Below are 22,550 nucleotides of genomic sequence, written 5' to 3'. Positions count from 1 at the left end.
GGGAATGAACTCTAAACAGTAGCTTACTGCTAACACAGGAGCAATAGAATAATATAGTCATGTATAATACTGGCAGAATGCATGAAAATATAACTAAAATAGTGCCTAATGGCAGATTAGACAGTTTGCTCGTTCGTGACAAAATCTGTTTGATGTTTAATCTATTGGGCCCGAGTGAGTTTTGTTTGATAATAATCATTTAAAACCAAGTTTTTATAGATTCGATTAAAATGTATTTCAGTTGTTGTTGAATTGTTTAGAGAATCCAAAACCAGATAATTTCTCCAAATTGCCTCTAGAATTAAAAAAGCTCTGGAACCAACCAGGAAAGAGAACACACACAGAGAGGTGTCTGACCTGCCAGGTTGTCCATCTCTTTCTCCTGCAGCAGACTGACAGTGTCATCGTCTCCCTCCAGCATTAGCTCCGCCTCCAGGTTCTGACTGACCAGTGATTGGCTGCGCAAGGTCTTCTTAGACTTAAGCCCCTCCTCTTCCTCCTCCTCCGTACCTACACAACACAATTAATGTATACAGTTGAAGTCAGAAATGTACATACACCTAAGCCAAACACATTTAAACACAGTTTTTCACAATTCCTTGACATTTAATGAATTGTCTTAGGTCAGTTAGGATCACCACTTTATTTTAAGAATGTGAAATATCAGAATAATAGTAGAGAGAATGATTTATTTCAGCTTTTATTTCTTTCATCACATTCCCAGTGTGTCAGAAGTTTACATACACTCAATTAGTATTTGGTAGCATTGCCTTTAAATTGTTTAACTTGGGTCAAACGTTTCGGGTAGCCTTCCACAAGCTTCCCACAATAAGTTGGGTCATATTTGGCCCATTCCTCCTGACAGAGCTGGTGTAACTGAGTCAGGTTTGTAGGCCTCCTTGCTCACACGCTTTTTCAGTTCTGCCCACACATTTTCTATGGGATTGAGGTCAGGACTTTGTGAAGGACACTCCAATACCTTGACTTTGTTGTCCTTAAGCCATTTTGCCACAACTTTGGAAGTATGCTTGGGGTCATTGTCCATTTGGAAGACCCATTTGCGACCAAGCTTTAACTTCCTGACTGATGTCTTGAGATGTTGCTTCAATATATCCACATTATTTTCCTGTCTCATGATGGCATCTATTTTGTGAAGTGCACCAGTCCCTCCTGCAGCAAAGCACTCCCACAACATGATGCTGCCACCCCCGTGCTTCACGGTTGGGATGGTGTTCTTTGGCTTGCAAGCCTCACCTCCGAACATAACGAAGGTCATTATGGCCAAACAGTTCTATTTTTGTTTCATCAGACCAGAGGACATTTCTCCAAAAAGTACGATCTTTGTCCCCATGTGCAGTTGCAAACCGTAGTCTGTCATTTTTATGGCGGTGTTGGAGCTGTGGCTTCTTCCTTGCTGAGTGGCCTTTCAGGTTATGTAGATATAGGACTCGTTGTACTGTGGATATAGATACTTTTGTACCTGTTTCCTCCAGCATCTTCACAAGGTCCTTTGCTGTTGTTCTGGGATTGATTTGCACTTTTCGCACCAAAGTATGTTCATCTCTAGGAGACAGAACGCGTCTCCTTCCTGAGCGGTATGATGGCTGTATGGTCCCATGGTGTTTATACTTGTGTACTATTGTTTGTACAGATGAACGTGGAACCTTCAGGTGTTTGGAAATTCCTCCCAAGGATGAACCAGACTTGTGGAGGTCCGCAATTTTTTCTGAGGTCTTGGCTGATTTATTTAGATTTTCCCATGATGTCAAGCAAAGAGGCACTGAGTTTGAAGGTAGGCCTTGAAATACATCCACAGGTACACCTCCAATTAACTCAAATGATGTCAATTAGCCTATCAGAAACTTCTAAAGCCATGACATCGTTTTCTGGAATTTTCCAAGCTGTTTAAAGGCACAGTCAACTTAGTGTATGTAAACTTCTGACCCACTGGAATTGTGATACAGTGAAATATAAGTGAAATAATCTGTCTGTAAACAAATGTTGAAAAAATGACTTGTGTCATGCACAAAGTAGATGTCCTAACCAACTTGCCAAAACCATAATTTGTTAATTAACAAGAACTTTGTGGAGTTATTGAAAAAAATTGTTTTAATGACTCCAACCTAAGTGTATGTAAACTTATGACTTCAACTGTAGCTGATACCAAATGGCACATGATGCTACTGTTTAAAAATGGTCAAGTAACTAACTAACTTGCAGTGTATTCTGGGATAGGTGACTGACCATAGTCCTCCAGGGCTTTAAGTGACACATCAAGGTGGGTGGAGCCAAAGGGGTTTCGTACGAATCTCCGCCTCCTCCTCAGGTCGTCCTCCCAGTAGTCCAGACGCCAGAAGTCGTGTAATTGGCTGAGGTAATAGAAGAGGTTAGTAAATAAGTTAAAGCAGCTCATGTAATTGGCTGAGAGAGAGAAAGGGGGAGGAGCACAAGGCTCAATAAAGACATGTTCAGATGAATAGACATAAAAGGTCACTTTAGCTCCTCCTCCTAGTCTTCATGTTATGGCTGTGTGCTGTGATTTAGTGAGACCGTTAGCTCCTCCTCCTAGTCTTCATGTTATGGCTGTGTGCTGTGATTTAGTGAGACCGTTAGCTCCTCCTCCTAGTCTTCATGTTATGGCTGTGTGCTGTGATTTAGTGAGACCGTTAGCTCCTCCTCCTAGTCTTCATGTTATGGCTGTGTGCTGTGATTTAGTGAGACCGTCCTCCTAGTCTTCATGTTATGGCTGTGTGCTGTGATTTAGTGAGACCGTTAGCTCCTCCTCCTAGTCTTCATGTTATGGCTGTTGCTGTGATTTAGTGAGACCGTTAGCTCCTCCTCCTAGTCTTCATGTTATGGCTGTGTGCTGTGATTTAGTGAGACCGTTAGCTCCTCCTCCTAGTCTTCATGTTATGGCTGTGTGCTGTGATTTAGTGAGACCGTTAGCTCCTCCTCCTAGTCTTCATGTTATGGCTGTGTGCTGTGATTTAGTGAGACCGTTAGCTCCTCCTCCTAGTCTTCATGTTATGGCTGTGTGCTGTGATTTAGTGAGACCGTTAGCTCCTCCTCCTAGTCTTCATGTTATGGCTGTGTGCTGTGATTTAGTGAGACCGTCCTCCTAGTCTTCATGTTATGGCTGTGTGCTGTGATTTAGTGAGACCGTTAGCTCCTCCTCCTAGTCTTCATGTTATGGCTGTGTGCTGTGATTTAGTGAGACCGTTAGCTCCTCCTCCTAGTCTTCATGTTATGGCTGTGTGCTGTGATTTAGTGAGACCGTTAGCTCCTCCTCCTAGTCTTCATGTTATGGCTGTGTGCTGTGATTTAGTGAGACCGTTAGCTCCTCCTCCTAGTCTTCATGTTATGGCTGTGTGCTGTGATTTAGTGAGACCGTTAGCTCCTCCTCCTAGTCTTCATGTTATGGCTGTGTGCTGTGATTTAGTGAGACCGTTAGCTCCTCCTCCTAGTCTTCATGTTATGGCTGTGTGCTGTGATTTAGTGAGACCGTTAGCTCCTCCTCCTAGTCTTCATGTTATGGCTGTGTGCTGTGATTTAGTGAGACCGTTAGCTCCTCCTCCTAGTCTTCATGTTATGGCTGTGTGCTGTGATTTAGTGAGACCGTTAGCTCCTCCTCCTAGTCTTCATGTTATGGCTGTGTGCTGTAATTTAGTGAGACCGTTAGCTCCTCCTCCTAGTCTTCATGTTATGGCTGTGTGCTGTGATTTAGTGAGACCGTTAGCTCCTCCTCCTAGTCTTCATGTTATGGCTGTGTGCTGTGATTTAGTGAGACCGTTAGCTCCTCCTCCTAGTCTTCATGTTATGGCTGTGTGCTGTGATTTAGTGAGACCGTTAGCTCCTCCTCCTAGTCTTCATGTTATGGCTGTGTGCTGTGATTTAGTGAGACCGTTAGCTCCTCCTCCTAGTCTTCATGTTATGGCTGTGTGCTGTGATTTAGTGAGACCGTTAGCTCCTCCTCCTAGTCTTCATGTTATGGCTGTTGCTGTGATTTAGTGAGACCGTTAGCTCCTCCTCCTAGTCTTCATGTTATGGCTGTGTGCTGTGATTTAGTGAGACCGTTAGCTCCTCCTCCTAGTCTTCATGTTATGGCTGTTGCTGTGATTTAGTGAGACCGTTAGCTCCTCCTCCTAGTCTTCATGTTATGGCTGTGTGCTGTGATTTAGTGAGACCGTTAGCTCCTCCTCCTAGTCTTCATGTTATGGCTGTGTGCTGTGATTTAGTGAGACCGTTACCTCCTCCTCCTAGTCTTCATGTTATGGCTGTGTGCTGTGATTTAGTGAGACCGTTAGCTCCTCCTCCTAGTCTTCATGTTATGGCTGTGTGCTGTGATTTAGTGAGATCGTTAGCTCCTCCTCCTAGTCTTCATGCTATGGCTGTGTGCTGTGATTTAGTGAGACCGTTAGCTCCTCCTCCTAGTCTTCATGTTATGGCTGTTGCTGTGATTTAGTGAGACCGTTAGCTCCTCCTCCTAGTCTTCATGTTATGGCTGTGTGCTGTGATTTAGTGAGACCGTTAGCTCCTCCTCCTAGTCTTCATGTTATGGCTGTGTGCTGTGATTTAGTGAGACCGTTAGCTCCTCCTCCTAGTCTTCATGTTATGGCTGTGTGCTGTGATTTAGTGAGACCGTTAGCTCCTCCTCCTAGTCTTCATGTTATGGCTGTGTGCTGTGATTTAGTGAGATCGTTAGCTCCTCCTCCTAGTCTTCATGCTATGGCTGTGTGCTGTGATTTAGTGATACCGTTAGCTCCTCCTCCTAGTCTTCATGTTATGGCTGTGTGCTGTGATTTAGTGAGACCGTTAGCTCCTCCTCCTAGTCTTCATGTTATGGCTGTGTGCTGTGATTTAGTGAGACCGTTAGCTCCTCCTCCTAGTCTTCATGTTATGGCTGTGTGCTGTGATTTAGTGAGACCGTTAGCTCCTCCTCCTAGTCTTCATGTTATGGCTGTGTGCTGTGATTTAGTGAGACCGTTAGCTCCTCCTCCTAGTCTTCATGTTATGGCTGTGTGCTGTGATTTAGTGAGACCGTTAGCTCCTCCTCCTAGTCTTCATGTTATGGCTGTGTGCTGTGATTTAGTGAGACCGTTAGCTCCTCCTCCTAGTCTTCATGTTATGGCTGTGTGCTGTGATTTAGTGAGACCGTTAGCTCCTCCTCCTAGTCTTCATGTTATGGCTGTTGCTGTGATTTAGTGAGACCGTTAGCTCCTCCTCCTAGTCTTCATGTTATGGCTGTGTGCTGTGATTTAGTGAGACCGTTAGCTCCTCCTCCTAGTCTTCATGTTATGGCTGTTGCTGTGATTTAGTGAGACCGTTAGCTCCTCCTCCTAGTCTTCATGTTATGGCTGTGTGCTGTGATTTAGTGAGACCGTTAGCTCCTCCTACTAGTCTTCATGTTATGGCTGTGTGCTGTGATTTAGTGAGACCGTTAGCTCCTCCTCCTAGTCTTCATGTTATGGCTGTGTGCTGTGATTTAGTGAGACCGTTAGCTCCTCCTCCTAGTCTTCATGTTATGTTATCAATCAAAACATGTGTGTCTGAGCAAGAAGACAGACACTTCCTGTTTTCCAGTCTTCCTGTCTCAAAGCGAACCTAACATAACCCTCGACATCACAGTGACATCCTTCCAACCTATCCCTGTGTGTGTTTCATCTCTGACCTTCCCACTACCTCTCACCTCTGTGACATCGTGCCCCATGCCCCGTGCTTATTGGTCAGGATGTTGAGTATCTTCTGTTTCAATTGGTTGGCGGTCACATGGTCCCTGTGCTTGGCAGCGCTGATCAGGTGATCACACATCTTCTCCTCCTCCCTCCTGTCAGCAGCGTACTGGGCACAGTTAGACTGGGGGGGGGGGGGGGTAGAGGTGGTAGAGGGAGAAAGAAAGGAAGGGGGGGGGTAGAGGTGGGAAAGAAAAAAGAGAGAGAAATTGAGATATGAGATACAGACAGGGACATACAGTCAGAGACATATAGTTAGAGACATACAGTCAGAGACATATAGTTAGAGACATACAGTTAGAGACATACAGTCAGAGACAGACAGTTAGAGACATACAGTCAGAGACAGACAGTCAGAGACATACAGTCAGACAGTCAGAAATACAGTCAGAGACAGACAGTCAGAAATACAGTCAGAGACAGACAGTCAGACAGACAGAGACATACAGTCAGAGACATACAGTCAGAGACATACAGACAGAGACAGACATTCAGAGACATACAGTCAGACAGTCAGAAATACAGTCAGAGACAGACAGAGACATACAGTCAGAGACAGACAGTCAGAGACAGACAGTCAGAGACATACAGACATACAGTCAGAGACAGACAGTCAGAGACATACATACATACAGTCAAAGACAGACAGACAGATAGTCAGAGACATACAGACAGACAGTCAGAGGCAGACAGACAGACAGACAGTCAGATATATACAGTCAGACAGTCAGAGACATACAGTCAGACAGTCAGAGACATACAGTCAGACAGTCAGAGACATACAGACAGACAGTCAGAGACAGACAGACAGACAGTCAGATATATACAGTCAGACAGTCAGAGACATACAGTCAGACAGTCAGAGACATACAGACAGACAGTCAGAGACAGACAGTCAGAGACAGACAGACAGACAGTCAGAAACATACAGTCAGAGACAGACAGTCAGAGATAGACAGTCAGAGACATACAGTCAGAAATACAGTCAGAGACAGACAGTCAGAGACAGACAGTCAGAAATACAGTCAGAGACAGACAGTCAGAATTTCAGTCAGAGACAGACAGTCAGAGACATACAGACATACAGTCAGAGACAGACAGTCAGAGACAAACAGACATACAGTCAGAGACAGACAGACATACAGTCAGAGACATACAGACATACAGTCAGAGGCATACAGACATACAGTCAGAGACATACAGTCAGACAGTCAGACAGTCCGAGACATACAGTCAGACAGTCAGAGACATACAGACAGACAGTCAGAGACATACAGACATACAGTCAGAGACATACAGACAGACAGTCAGAGACATACAGTCAGAGACATACAGCCAGACACATTCAGACAGACAGAGACAGACAGTCAGAGACATTCAGACAGACAGTCAGAGACATACAGACATACAGTCAGAGGCATACAGACATACAGTCAGAGACATACAGTCAGACAGACAGTCAGAGACATACAGACAGACAGTCAGAGACATACAGTCAGAGACATACAGCCAGACACATTCAGACAGACAGTCAGAGACATTCAGACAGACAGTCAGAGACATACAGTCAGACAGTCAGAGACATACAGACATACAGTCAGAGACATACAGACAGACAGTCGGAGACATACAGACAGACAGTCAGAGGCATACATACATACAGTCAGAGACATACAGTCAGACAGACAGTCAGAGACATACAGACAGACAGTCAGAGACATACAGTCAGAGACATACAGCCAGACACATTCAGACAGACAGTCAGAGACATTCAGACAGACAGTCAGAGACATACAGTCAGACAGTCAGAGACATACAGACATACAGTCAGAGACATACAGACAGACAGTCGGAGACATACAGACAGACAGTCAGAGACAGACAGACAGACAGTCAGAGAGTCAGAGACATACAGTCAGACAGTCAGAGACATACAGTCAGACAGTCAGAGACATACAGACAGACAGTCAGACAGTCAGAGACATACAGACAGACAGTCAGACATACAGACAGACAGTCAGAGACATACAGTCAGAGACATACAGTCAGACACATTCAGACAGACAGTCAGAGACAGACAGTCAGAGACATTCAGACAGACAGTCAGAGACATACAGTCAGACAGTCAGAGACATACAGTCAGAGACATACAGACAGAGACATAAAGACAGAGACATACAGTCATAGAGTCAGAGACATACAGTCAGAGACAGACAGTCAGAGACATACAGTCAGAGACATACAGTCAGACAATCTCTCTGTGTTCACCTCAAACTCAGCGTGTTTGTGTACGTCTTCAGCTCTCTGTCTGTTCAGGATAAACTCTGCCTCGTTGGCCACACGCACAATATGGTCCTTCATAGCATGGCACAGCAGTCTGAGGTGAGAGAGGGAAGAGAGGTGGAACAGAAGGGGAGAAAGATGGACAGATTGGGGGGGTGAGCGAGGGAAAGAGAGAAAGAGTGGGATGGGTGAGGGAGGGAGGGAAAGAGAGAAAGGGTGAGGAGAGAGAGAGAGTGGGAGGGGTGAGGGAGGGAGAGAGAAGAGACAGAGTGGGATGGGTGAGGGAGGGAGGGAGAGAGAAGAGACAGAGTGGGATGGGTGAGGGAGGGAGGGAGAGAGAAGAGTGAAAGGGTGAGGAGAGAGAGAGTGGGAGGGGTGAGGGAGGGAGAGAGTGGGAGGGGTGAGGGAGGGAGAGAGAAGAGACAGAGTGGGATGGGTGAGGGAGGGAGGGAGAGAGAAGAGTGAAAGGGTGAGTAGAGAGAGAGTGGGAGGGGTGAGGGAGGGAGAGAGTGGGAGGGGTGAGGGAGGGACAGAGTGGGGGGGGTGAGGGAGGAAGACAGAGAGGGTGAGAGAGAGAGACAGTGGTGGGGTGAGGGAAAGAGAAACTCCTTATAGCTGTGCAATACGTAATGTGATATCTGCAACACAGACATGAGCATACAATTCCTGATGGTGATAATAGATTAAGCAGTATAATATAGATAGATCAATGTGATAGGTGATTGATTACCTTCCCTCATTAATGAGCTCGATGAAGGCCAGACCGGCATTCTTCTGGATTGAGTTCTGCCACTCCTGGAAACACAACACAGACACAAGGTCACACACGGACAACTACAGACCACTACTAACCCCCACGGACCACTATGGACCACCACAGACCACTACGGACCACCACAGACCACTACGGACCACTATGGACCACCACAGACCACTACGGACCACTATGGACCACTACGGACCACTATGGACCACCACGGACCACTACTAACCCCCACGAACACCAAGGACCACCACAGACCACTACGGACCACCACGGACCACTACTAACCCCCACGAACACCAAGGACCACCACAGACCACTACGGGCCACCACGGACCACTACGGACCACCACGGACCACCACGGACCACCACAGACCACCACAGACCACCACGGACCACTAATAACCCCCACGGACCACCACGGACCACCACAGACCACCACGGAACACCACGGACCACTATTAACCCCCATGGACCACCACGGACCACCACAGGCCACTACGGACCATCACAGGCCACTACGGACCACCACGTACCACCACGGCCCACCATGGACCACTACAGACCACTATGGACACTACAGTCACTATGGACCACTACGGATCACTACGGACCACTAAGGACCACTATTAACAACTTCTAACCACCACTGAACACTACCGACAACTACTAACCACCAAGGACCACTACTACCCACTACGGACCACCAAGGACCACTATTAACCACTTCTAACCACCACCAACCACCACTGAACACTACCGACAACTACTAACCACTACTGACCACCAAGGACCACTAAGGACAACTACGGACCATCACTGAACACTACCGCCCACTACGGACCACCACGGACCACTACAGACCACCACGGACCACTATGGACACTACAGTCACTATGGACCATCACTGACCACTACGGACCACTATTAACCACTTCTAACCACCACCGACCACCACTGAAAACTACCGACCACCACGGACCACCGTGGAACACCACGGACCACGATGGACACTATAGTCACTACGGACCACCACGGACCACCACGGACCATCACTGAACACTACCGACCACTACGGACCACCGTGGAACACCACGGACCACCACGGACCACTACAGACCACCACGGACAACTATGGACACTACAGTCACTACGGACCACTATGGACACTACAGTCACTATGGACCACCACTGACCACTACGGACCACTATCACAATAAACCCATGTAATATAGTCTACACCATCACAATAAACCCATGTAATATAGTCTACACCATCACAATAAATCCATGTAATATAGTCTACACCATCACAATAAATCCATGTAATATAGTCTACACCATCACAATAAATCCATGTAATATAGTCTACACCATCACAAAAAATCCATGTAATATAGTCTACCTACACCATCACAATAAATCCATGTAATATAGTCTACACCTTCACAATAAATCGATGTAATATAGTCTACACCATCACAATAAATCCATGTAATATAGTCTACACCATCACAATAAATCCATGTAATATAGTCTACACCATCACAATAAATCCATTGTTTATTTTAGACAGGTCTAAAGAAACATGATATGGAGAAAATGTAGTCTATTTCAGAAGAACAGAATAACATACTCTGAGTTGTCCTCATGTTAGGTCCTGTCCTCATGTTAGGTCCTGTCCTCATGTTAGGTCCTGTCCTCATGTTAGGTCCTGTCCTCATGTTAGGTCCTGTCCTCATGTTAGGTCCTGTCCTCATGTTAGGTCCTGTCCTCATGTTAGGTCCTGATCTGGCTACATCATATGGCTGTGGTCTCCACCAGTTCATTTAGCAGACAAGAATTACTTAGAATTCCGTGGCATTATTTTATATTATGAAGAATACAATAGAACAAACCTGAATAAAAAACGATTTGAGGGAGGGCGAACATGCGTCCATTCTGTGTTGAGGGGTTAACAAAGACGCAGGTCCTCCTTCATTTAGATTATTACTGTATCTTTAGTTGTTCTATAAATGTTGGTCTATATGTTTAGATTTAATACAATGTACGGTGATGAGACTCTAATGATGATTTGACTAAAGTCACCTGAAAAAGCATGAGCTCTGCTTTGTTTGTACACACTTCATCATTCTCTCATTCACAATTTTGCCTTGATATCCCGGCAGCATCCCCTTCGTGTAACGTAATGGACCTTCCGTGTCTTTTGTGGCCAGTGGCTGTTGTGCCCTTCTTCCTGAGTGCTGTGCTGCTCTGAAGCACCTCTAACTCACATGGCTCTCCATCACGTGATAGAGTCTTTCTCACTACAAGTGAAGATAGACACTTCGGGGACGCAACTGCGAGCGTCCCTTATCCAATTCCGAGGTGCATAATTGAAGATATTGGAAAAACGGGCCACATTATACTTTTCTTCAGCCAACAAGATGTGGGAGATTATTATTATTATTATTATTAGGAAATGGGAGACACAAAAGACCACAATAAATTCATTGAAAATCCTACAATGTGATTTTCTGGATTTTTTCTTCTAATTTTCTCCTCATTTTGTTTGTCATAGTTGAAGTGTACCTATAATGAAAATTACAGGCCTCCCATCATCTTTTTAAGTGGGAGAACTTGCACAATTGGTGGCTGACTAAATACTTTTTTGCCCCACTGTAATTCACTGGTCACCCCCAAAGCCAATTCCTCTTTTGGACGCCTCTCCTTCCAGTTCTCTGCTGCCAATGACTGGAACGAACTACAAAAATCTCTTAAACTGGAAACACTGTCAGAGCAGCTCACAGATTACTGCACCTGTACATAACCCATCTGTAAATAGCCCATCCAACTACCTCTTCCCCTACTGTATTTATTTATTTTGCTCCTTTGCACCCTAGTATCTCTACCTTTGCACATTCACCTACTGCAAATCTACAATTCCAGTGTATTTAATTGGTATATTGTATTTACTTTGCCACCGTGGCCTTTTTATTGCCTTACCTCTCTTATCTTACCTCATTTGCACTCACTGTATATAGAGTTTTCTATTGTATTATTGACTGTATGTTTGTTTATTCCATGTGTTACTCTGTGTTGTTTATGTTGCACTGCTTTGCTTTATCTTGGCCAGGTCACAGTTGTAAATGAGAACTTGTTCTCAACTTGCCTACCTGGTTAAATAAAGGTGTTCTCAACTAGCCTACCTGGTTAAATAAAGGTGTTCTCAACTTGCCTACCTGGTTAAATAAAGGTGTTCTCAACTAGCCTACCTGGTTAAATAAAGGTGTTCTCAACTAGCCTACCTGGTTAAATAAAGGTGTTCTCAACTTGCCTACCTGGTTAAATAAAGGTGTTCTCAACTAGCCTACCTGGTTAAATAAAGGTGTTCTCAACTAGCCTACCTGGTTAAATAAAGGTGTTCTCAACTAGCCTACCTGGTTAAATAAAGGTGTTCTCAACCAGCCTCCCTGGTTAAATAAAGGTGTTCTCAACTAGCCTACCTGGTTAAATAAAGGTGTTCTCAACTAGCCTACCTGGTTAAATAAAGGTGTTCTCAACTAGCCTACCTGGTTAAATAAAGGTGTTCTCAACTAGCCTACCTGGTTAAATAAAGGTGTTCTCAACTAGCCTACCTGGTTAAATAAAGGTGTTCTCAACTAGCCTACCTGGTTAAATAAAGGTGTTCTCAACTAGCCTACCTGGTTAAACAAAGGTAAAATAAATAAATAAAACACATTTTAATTCACCCATCAGACTATTCTTGATGTAATCTTGATTCAATAATATGTGTGACATTTGTTTAGATTTAGTATCGAAACAGGAGCAAAAAATACTATAAGGAGGCTTTTCCCCGTGATTATTTTCATTCCTAAAGTAAAGGTAAAGAGAAGCTGCTTGATGTGCTTAATAAAAAAGAAAAGTTAAGAAAAAAATATAGTAGTAGTAGTATAGCCTAGTCTAGAGAAAGCTGATCCTCCACTTTTTAATAGAGGCCATCAAATCAAAATCAAATTTGATTTGTCACGTGAATACAACAAGTGTAATGCTTTTCTTACAAGCTCTTAACCAACAGTCAAGAAGAAGAAAATATTTAATATTTAGTAAACTAAAATAAAAAGTAACACAATAAGAATAACGAGGCTATATACAGGGTGTTACGGTACAGAGTCAATGTGGAGGCTATATACAGGGTCAATGTGGAGGCTATATACAGGGTATTACGGTACAGAGTCAATGTGGAGGCTATATACAGGGTATTACGGTACAGAGTCAATGTGGAGGCTATATACAGGGGGTTATGGTACAGAGTCAATGTGGAGGCTATATACAGGGTGTTACAGTACAGAGTCAATGTGTAGGCTATATACAGGGGGTACCAGTACAGAGTCAATGTGGAGGCTATATACAGGGTATTACGGTACAGAGTCAATGTGGAGGCTATATACAGGGTGTTACGGTACAGAGTCAATGTGGAGGCTATATACAGGGTATTACGGTACAGAGTCAATGTGGAGGCTATATACAGGGTGTTACGGTACAGAGTCAATGTGGAGGCTATATACAGGGTATTACGGTACAGAGTCAATGTGGAGGTTATATACAGGGTATTACGGTACCGAGTCAATGTGGAGGCTATATACAGGGTATTACGGTACAGAGTCAATGTGGAGGCTATATACAGGGTATTACAGTACAGAGTCAATGTGGAGGCTATATACAGGGGGTTATGGTACAGAGTCAATGTGGAGGCTATATACAGGGTGTTACAGTACAGAGTCAATGTGTAGGCTATATACAGGGGGTACCAGTACAGAGTCAATGTGGAGGCTATATACAGGGTATTATGGTACAGGAGTCAATGTGGAGGCTATATACAGGGGGTACCGGTACAGAGTCAATGTGGAGGCTATATACAGGCTATTATGGTACAGAGTCAATGTGGAGGCTATATACAGGGGGTACTGGTACAGAGTCAATGTGGAGGCTATATACAGGGGGTACCGGTACAGAGTCAATGTGGAGGCTATATACAGGGTATTATGGTACAGAGTCAATGTGGAGGCTATATACAGGGTATTATGGTACAGAGTCAATGTGGAGGCTATATACAGGGGGTACCGGTACAGAGTCAATGTGGAGGCTATATACAGGGGGTACCGGTACAGAGTCAATGTGGAGGCTATATACAGGGGGTACTGGTACAGAGTCAATGTGGAGGCTTTATACAGGGTATTACGGTACAGAGTCAATGTGGAGGCTATATACAGGGGGTACCGGTACAGAGTCAATGTGGAGGCTATATACAGGGGGTACCGGTACAGAGTCAATGTGGAGGCTATATACAGGGGGTACTGGTACAGAGTCAACGTGGAGGCTATATACAGGGTATTACGGTACAGAGTCAATGTGGAGGCAATATACAGGGGGTACCGGTACAGAGTCAATGTGGAGGCTATATACAGGGGGTACCGGTACAGAGTCAATGTGGAGGCTATATACAGGGTATTACGGTACAGAGTCAATGTGGAGGCTATATACAGGGGGTACCGGTACAGAGTCAATGTGGAGGCTATATACAGGGGGTACCGGTACAGAGTCAATGTGGAGGCTATATACAGGGGGTACCGGTACAGAGTCAATGTGGAGGCTATATACAGGGTATTACGGTACAGAGTCAATGTGGAGGCTATATACAGGGGGTACCGGTACAGAGTCAATGTGGAGGCTATATACAGGGGGTACCGGTACAGAGTCAATGTGGAGGCTATATACAGGGGGTACTGGTACAGAGTCAACGTGGAGGCTATATACAGGGTATTACGGTACAGAGTCAATGTGGAGGCTATATACAGGGGGTACCGGTACAGAGTCAATGTGGAGGCTATATACAGGGGGTACCGGTACAGAGTCAATGTGGAGGTTATATACAGGGTATTACGGTACCGAGTCAATGTGGAGGCTATATACAGGGTATTACGGTACAGAGTCAATGTGGAGGCTATATACAGGGTATTACGGTACAGAGTCAATGTGGAGGCTATATACAGGGGGTACCGGTACAGAGTCAATGTGGAGGCTATATACAGGGTCAATGTGGAGGCTATATACAGGGTATTACGGTACAGAGTCAATGTGGAGGCTATATACAGGGTATTACGGTACAGAGTCAATGTGGAGGTTATATACAGGGTATTACGGTACCGAGTCAATGTGGAGGCTATATACAGGGTGTTACGGTACAGAGTCAATGTGGAGGCTATATACAGGGGGGCTATATACAGGGTGTTACGGTACAGAGTCAATGTGGAGGCTATATACAGGGGGGTACCGGTACAGAGTTAATGTGGAGGCTATATACAGGGGGTACCTGTACAGAGTCAATGTGGAGGCTATATACAGGGGGGTACCGGTACAGAGTCAATGTGGAGGCTATATACAGGGGGTACCGGTACAGAGTCAATGTGGAGGCTATATACAGTAGAGAGAGAGGACATGGTTGGATGATATAGTAAAAGACAGTAGAGAGAGAGGACATGGTTGGATGATATAGTAAAAGACAGTAGACAGAGAGGACATGGTTGGATAATATAGTAAAAGACAGTAGAGAGGGAGGACATGGTTGGATAATATAGTAAAAGACAGTAGAGAGAGAGGACATGGTTGGATAATATAGTAAAAGACAGTAGAGAGAGAGGACATAGTTGTTCATGTTCTATTGATGTCAGAGTGATTAGATGGACAATAGAGTACTGGGTATCAGGCAGTTAACAAGTTTGGTAGACTAATGACCATCAGCCAATAGGAGAAGCCTATTGGCCTGGATTTTGTGACTGACATTTTGTGATGGTAATATGGTCACCGCAAAAGCCCTAGTTGTGATTAATTTCAGTTGAATACTCAAATACCCAATATCACAACCGAACCCTCTCTATCATGTGACCAGTGATCATCAGACACATTTTCCCAGGCAGTATACAGGATGCAGACTGCAGCTTAAGCTGAGCTTAATCGAAGCCAGTTGAAACCCATGATAGAGGGAGAAAGAGAGAGAGAGAGAGAGAGAGTGAGAGAGAGAGTGAGAGAGAGTGAGAGATAGTGAGAGATAGTGAGAGATAGTGAGAGAGAGAGAGAGAGAGAGAGAGAGAGAGAGAGAGAGAGAGAGAGAGAGAGAGACAAGAACCTGACACCCTCAGCACACAGGGGGACAAACACCTGCCTGGAGCTGACAGCATTCCCTCCCCCATATGCCCCCCTAGGCACAACTATGACAACATAACCAACAAAAACGGGTCACAACTCCTGCAGCTCTGTCGCACGCTGGGTATGTACATAGTCAACGGTAGGCTTCGAGGGGACTCCTATGGTAGGTACACCTATAGCTCATCTCTTGGCAGTAGTACTGTAGACTACTTTATCACTGACCTCAACCCAGAGTCTCTCAGAGCGTTCACAGTCAGCCCACTGACACCCCTATCAGACCACAGCAAAATCACAGTCTACTTAAACAGAGCAATACTCAATCATGAGGCATCAAAGCCAAAGGAACTGAGTAACATTAAGAAATGCTATAGATGGAAGGAATGCAGTTTGGAAACCTACCAAAAAACAATTAGGCAACAACAAATTCAATCCCTCTTAGACAATTTCCTGGGTAAAACGTTCCACTGTAATAGTGAAGGTGTAAACTTGGCAGTAGAAAATCTTAACAGTATATTTGACCTCTCAGCTTCCCTATCAAATCTAAAAATCTCAAATAGAAAACCGAAGAAAATTAACAATAATGACAAATGGTTTGATGAAGAATGCAAAAATCTAAGAAAGAAATTGAGAAACCTGTCCAACCAAAAACATAGAGACCCGGAAAACCTGAGTCTACGCCTTCACTATGGTGAATCACTAAAACAATACAGAAATACACTACGGAAAAAGAAGGAACAGCATGTCAGAAATCAGCTCAATGCAATTGAAGAATCCATAGACTCTAACCACTTCTGGGAAAATTGGAAAACACTAAACAAACAACAACACGAAGAATTATCTATCCAAAATGGAGATGTATGGGTAAACCACTTCTCCTATCTTTTTGGCTCTATAACAAAGAATAAAGAGCAAAAACATATACATGATCAAACACAGATTTTAGAATCAACTATTAAAGACTACCAGAACCCACTGGATTCTCCAATTACATTGAAAGAGTTACAGGACAAAATAAAAACCCTCCAACCCAAAAAGGCCTGTGGTGTTGATGGTATCCTCAATGAAATGATCAAATATACAGACAACAAATTCCAATTGGCTATACTAAAACTCTTTAACATCATACTTAGCTCTGGCATCTTCCCCAATATTTGGAACCAAGGACTGATCACCCCAATCCACAAAAGTGGAGACAAATTTGACCCCAATAACTACCGTGGAATATGTGTCAACAGTAACCTCGGGAAAATCCTCTGCATTATTATTAACAGCAGACTCGTACATTTCCTCAATGAAAACAATGTACTGAGCAAATGTCAAATTGGCTTTTTACCAAATTACCGTACAACAGACCACGTATTCACCCTGCACACCCTAATTGACAATCAAACAAAACAAAGGCAAAGTCTTCTCATGCTTTGTTGATTTCAAAAAAGCCTTCGACTCAATCTGGCATGAGGGTCTGCTATACAAACTGATGGAAAGCGGTGTTGGGGGTAAAACATACGACATTATAAAATCCATGTACACAAACAACAAGTGTGCGGTTAAAATTGGCAAAAAACACACACATTTCTTCACACAGGGTCGTGGGGTTAGACAGGGATGCAGCTTAAGCCCCACCCTCTTCAACATATATATCAACGAATTGGCGAGGGCACTAGAAAAGTCTGCAGCACCCGGCCTCCCCCTGCTAGAATCCGAAGTCAAATGTCTGCTGTTTGCTGATGATCTGGTGCTTCTGTCACCAACCAAGGAGGGCCTACAGCAGCACCTAGATCTTATGCACAGATTCTGTCAGACCTGGGCCCTGACAGTAAATCTCAGTAAGACCAAAATAATGGTGTTCCAAAAAAGGTCCAGTCACCAGGACCACAAATACAAATTCCATCTAGACACTGTTGCCCTAGAGCACACAAAAAACTATACATACCTTGGCCTAAACATCAGCACCACAGGTAACTTCCACAAAGCTGTGAACGATCTGAGAGACAAGGCAAGAAGGGCATTCTATGCCATCAAAAGAAACATAAATTTCAACATACCAATTAGGATTTGGCTAAAAATACTTGAATCAGTCATAGAGCCCATTGCCCTTTATGGTTGTGAGGTCTGGGGTCCGCTCACCAACCAAGACTTCACAAAATGGGACAAACACCAAATTGAGACTCTGCACGCAGAATTCTGCAAAAATATCCTCCGTGTACAACGTAGAACACCAAATAATGCATGCAGAGCAGAATTAGGCCGATACCCACTAATTATCAAAATCCAGAAAAGAGCTGTTAAATTCTACAACCACCTAAAAGGAAGCGATTCACAAACCTTCCATAACAAAGCCATCACCTACAGAGAGATGAACCTGGAGAAGAGGCCCCTAAGCAAGCTGGTCCTGGGGCTCTGTTCACAAACACAAACACACACTACAGAGCCCCAGGACAGCAGCACAATTAGACCCAACCAAATCATGAGAAAACAAAAAGATAACTACTTAACACATTGGAAAGAATTAACAAAAAAACAGAGCAAACTAGAATGCTATTTGGCCCTACACAGAGAGTACACAGCGGCAGAATACCTGACCACTGTGACTGACCCAAAATTAAGGAAAGCCTTGACTATGTACAGACTCAGTGAGCATAGCCTTGCTATTGAGAAAGGCCGCCGTAGGCAGACATGGCTCTCAAGAGAAGACAGGCTATGTGCTCACTGCCCACAAAATGAGGTGGAAACTGAGCTGCACTTCCTAACCTCCTGCCCAATGTATGACCATATTAGAGAGACATATTTCCCTCAGATTACACAGATCCACAAAGAATTCGAAAACAAATCCAATTTTGAAAAACTCCCATATCTACTGGGTGAAATTCCACAGTGTGCCATCACAGCAGCAAGATTTGTGACCTGTTGCCACGAGAAAAGGGCAACCAGTGAAGAACAAACACCATTGTAAACACAACCCATATTTATGCTTATTTATTTTATCTTGTGTCCTTTAGCCATTTGTACATTGTTAGAACACTGTATATATATATAATATGACATTTGTAATGTCTTTACTGTTTTGAAACTTCTGTATGTGTAATGTTTACTGTTCATTTTTGTTGTTTTGCACTTTATATATTCACTTTGTATGTTGTCTACCTCACTTGCTTTGGCAATGTTAACACATGTTTCCCATGCCAATAAAGCCCTTGAATTGAATTGAATTGAGAGAGAGAGAGAGAGAGAGAGAGAGAGATAGTGAGATAGTGAGAGAGAGAGAGATACATTATCTCCATGGCCGGGATGGGTCTGGAGAACTCAGGGGAGCGTCTCAGGTTCACTTCCCCATCCCAGGGATCAATATCCGGGCTAGGGTTCTGTCCCATGGGCCCCTAATGGAAGACAAGGCTGGAGCCCTGGGTAATACTAGACACACTGACAGGTAGAGGAGAGGACAGGAGAGGGGGGGGGGAGGAGATGAGAGGGCAGAGAGGGGGAGGAGAGTAGAGGAAAGGAGGGAAGAGGGGAGGAGGAGATGAGAGATAAAGGAAAGTGAGAAGTGTAGAGGAGACGATGAGAGAGAGAGGAGGATGTCATAGGAAGAGAGTTGAGGAGAAGAAAGGTGGACAGGACAGAGACAACATAAGGAGAAGAGGATGGGACAGCAGAAAAGTCAGGAGGAAATGGATAGAAAGAAGAAAGGAGAGGAGAAGAGAAGAGAGAAGAGGAGGTTGTGAAAGGAGAGGACTGGAGAGGAGAAGAGAAGAGGAGGTTGGGAAAGGAGAGGACTGGAGAGGAGAAGAGAAGAGGAGGTTTGGAAAGGAGAGGTCTGGAGAGGAGAAGAGAGGAGAGAAGAGGAGTTTGGGAAAGGAGAGGACTGGAGAAGAGAGGAGAGGAGGAGGTTGGGAAAGGAGAGGACTGGAGAGGAGAAGAGAGGAGAGAAGAGGAGTTTGGGAAAGGAGAGGACTGGAGAAGAGAGGAGAGGAGGATGAGAGGAGTGGACCCCTAAAAGGACAAGAACATCTCAACTGTAATCTTGAACAACTAGTGGAAAACCACTCATACCCCCAGAGGACAAAGCTGAAGAACAAAAGTCAGAGGTGAGAATCATTATGTTTCTACTTCTGCATGTTATCTACGGGCCCTGCCACACCTTGTTTGGGATATCGGTGTTTTCCAAGTGGTGCTTGGTCCTCAAAGACCAAGTCAGCAGAGAGAGAGGACATGGTTGGATGATATAGTAAAAGACAGTAGAGAGAGAGGACATGGTTGGATGATATAGTAAAAGACAGTAGAGAGGGAGGACATGGTTGGATAATATAGTAAAAGACAGTAGAGAGAGAGGACATGGTTGGATGATATAGTAAAAGACAGTAGAGAGAGAGGACATGGTTGGATGATATAGTAAAAGACAGTAGAGAGAGAGGACATGGTTGGATAATATAGTAAAAGACAGTAGAGAGGGAGGACATGGTTGGATAATATAGTAAAAGACAGTAGAGAGAGAGGACATGGTTGGATAATATAGTAAAAGACAGTAGAGAGGGAGGACATAGTTGTTCATGTTCATGTATTTCATGAATCATTGTGCCTGTTTGGAAGAGACAAACGGTGGCGAAGCGCATGAGAATCACATTTGGAAAATTGCCGATTCATCCTCATTGACACCGCAGCAGACACAACAGTTCACGCTGTCAAAAAGGGCGGGTCTGTAACCAGACACCCGTCTGATAGCCCATCAGAATTGTCAATCAATAAACGGCCCTCATCATTGGTTGCTTAGTGTTGCATCTGTGGGGGACTGACTGACGGTAAGCTCTGAGACTTAAAACACTCATTTAAAAACATAAAGTGGACAATGAATGTAGAATTACCTCATGAGTTGAGCTGCACACGTTTCCCAAATGGTGGGTCCACAAATTATATGTTACTCTAGAAGGTTCATTGTACCAGTCTGTTACTCTAGAAGGTTCATTGTACCTGTCTGTTACTCTAGAAGGTTCATTGTACCTGTCTGTTACTCTAGAAGGTTCATTGTACCTGTCTATGTTACTCTAGAAGGTTCATTGTACCTGTCTATGTTACTCTAGAAGGTTCATTGTACCTGTCTATGTTACTCTAGAAGGTTCATTGTACCAGTCTATGTTACTCTAGAAGGTTCATTGTACCAGTCTATGTTACTCTAGAAGGTTCATTGTACCAGTCTATGTTACTCTAGAAGGTTCATTGTACCAGTCTATGTTACTCTAGAAGGTTCATTGTACCAGTCTATGTTACTCTAGAAGGTTCATTGTACCTGTCTATGTTACTCTAGAAGGTTCATTGTACCTGTCTATGTTACTCTAGAAGGTTCATTGTACCAGTCTATGTTACTCTAGAAGGTTCATTGTACCAGTCTATGTTACTCTAGAAGGTTCATTGTACCAGTCTATGTTACTCTAGAAGGTTCATTGTACCAGTCTATGTTACTCTAGAAGGTTCATTGTACCTGTCTATGTTACTCTAGAAGGTTCATTGTACCAGTCTATGTTACTCTAGAAGGTTCATTGTACCAGTCTATGTTACTCTAGAAGGTTCATTGTACCAGTCTATGTTACTCTAGAAGGTTCATTGTACCAGTCTATGTTACTCTAGAAGGTTCATTGTACCTGTCTATGTTACTCTAGAAGGTTCATTGTACCAGTCTATGTTACTCTAGAAGGTTCATTGTACCAGTCTATGTTACTCTAGAAGGTTCATTGTACCAGTCTATGTTACTCTAGAAGGTTCATTGTACCTGTCTATGTTACTCTAGAAGGTTCATTGTACCTGTCTATGTTACTCTAGAAGGTTCATTGTACCAGTCTATGTTACTCTAGAAGGTTCATTGTACCAGTCTATGTTACTCTAGAAGGTTCATTGTACCAGTCTATGTTACTCTAGAAGGTTCATTGTACCAGTCTATGTTACTCTAGAAGGTTCATTGTACCAGTCTGTTACTCTAGAAGGTTCATTGTACCTGTCTATGTTACTCTAGAAGGTTCATTGTACCAGTCTATGTTACTCTAGAAGGTTCATTGTACCAGTCTATGTTACTCTAGAAGGTTCATTGTACCAGTCTGTTACTCTAGAAGGTTCATTGTACCAGTCTATGTTACTCTAGAAGGTTCATTGTACCTGTCTATGTTGTTATCATTGTTTCTGTAAACGTGGTGTCGAAGAAGAGAAGTGCGAAGACAACTTGGTAACACTTCCTATCAATATCCTCTTCATAATGCATTATAAGCACACTATAATGAATACATACATCATGCATTAGAGTTCAGAGAGAGAGAGAGGGAAGGAAAGAGAGAGAGGAGAGACAACTACGATAACATAACCAACAAAACCGGGTCACAACTCCTGCAGCTCTGTTGCATGCTGGGTATGTACATAGTCAATGGTAGGCTTCGAGGGGACTCCTATGGTAGGTACACCTACAGCTCATCTCTTGGCAGTAGTACTGTAGACTACTTTATCACTGACCTCAACCCAGAGTCTCTCAGAGCGTTCACAGTCAGCCCACTGACACCCCTATCAGATCACAGCAAAATCACAGTCTACCTGAACAGAGCAATACTCAATC

The 22,550-nt window shown here is 44.0% G+C and overlaps 1 pseudogene; it reads right to left on the bottom strand.

The window, feature by feature from the left end:
• LOC109881527 (neurobeachin-like) overlaps nucleotides 1-22,550 on the bottom strand; it is a 266,536-nt pseudogene that overhangs the window by 45,465 nt on the left and 198,521 nt on the right.

This window comes from Oncorhynchus kisutch, linkage group LG28 (genome assembly GCF_002021735.2).
Source record: "Oncorhynchus kisutch isolate 150728-3 linkage group LG28, Okis_V2, whole genome shotgun sequence".
NCBI classification, from domain to species: domain Eukaryota; kingdom Metazoa; phylum Chordata; class Actinopteri; order Salmoniformes; family Salmonidae; genus Oncorhynchus; species Oncorhynchus kisutch.
Note: the sequence above shows the minus strand (reverse complement) of the source record. Positions and strands in the feature narration are given on the sequence as shown.